We start from the raw sequence: 1088 nt of genomic DNA, 5'->3' as shown, positions 1-1088 counted from the left end.
TATTGTTGCTGACTATGTGCATCCCTTCATGGCCACAAGGTACCCATCTTCTAACGGCTAATTCCAGGATGCTAACGCACCGTGTCACAAAGCAAAAGTCGTCTCAAACTGGTTTCGTGAACATGGCACAGTGAGTTCAGTGTTCTTCAGTGGCCTTCCCCGTCACCGGATCTGAATCCAATAGAGCACCTTTGGGATGTGGTAGAACCTTTGGGATGTGGTAGAACCTTTGGGATGTGGTAGAACGGGAGAGTGCACCTGAATAAATCTGCAGGAAAGATGCAATCATGGGGAGGCCCTACCCAGTGTTAGTATAGTGTTCCTAATAAAAAGGAGAATTGTCAACTCCTCCTCATTCATATATGTAGGGCTAGTGGACTAGTGAGGCCTAGTGGATAGTGAGTTAGACTGGTGATCAGAAGGTCATGAGTTCAAATCCCACCTGGGAACACCACCACCTGTGTACCCTTATGTAAGGCACTTAGCACTAAGTTACTCCAGGGAGACTGTCCCTGTAATCTGTAATTGTAAATCGCTTTGGATAAAAGTGTCTGGTAAATGCTTAAAAGAGTAAACAACCATGTTGCACTGATGCTCTGTCAGATACAAGCATTATTCATGGGTGTATTTTTTGTCACTGAGCTAAATCCATATATATATAATATAGTATACAATGATGTTAAGTGTGTGTAAGTGGGGAAATTACGACTTAATCCCTAGATTTAGGCTATTTTCGGGCTATTATGAACATTTACTGGTAACGCAATGCATCTGGAGAAAATGGCGGTTATGCTGTAAGATGGCAGGGGTGGGTTGTGCTAGGTAGTCTGCAAACCCCAGAGATCATGATGACCCCACCGCAGTCATACCTCTCTGTCTGTCACACACACACACACACACCCGCGAACACACTTTTTCCCAACTGTGGGCTTTCTGACGGGCGTTATGTAAGAGACAAAGAAGTGAAATCCATGACTCAATTTCCTCCCACTCCTCGATCTTATACTTGAGTGAATAGGCTCTTCAAACACACACGCGCGCGCACACACACACGCGCGAACACACACACACACGCGCACACACACACA

This window comes from Nansenia antarctica (assembly GCF_963989245.1).
Source record: "Nansenia antarctica genome assembly, chromosome: 2".
NCBI lineage: Eukaryota > Metazoa > Chordata > Actinopteri > Argentiniformes > Microstomatidae > Nansenia > Nansenia antarctica.
The sequence above is the reverse complement of the archived record's forward strand: the minus strand, read 5'-3'. Positions refer to the sequence as shown.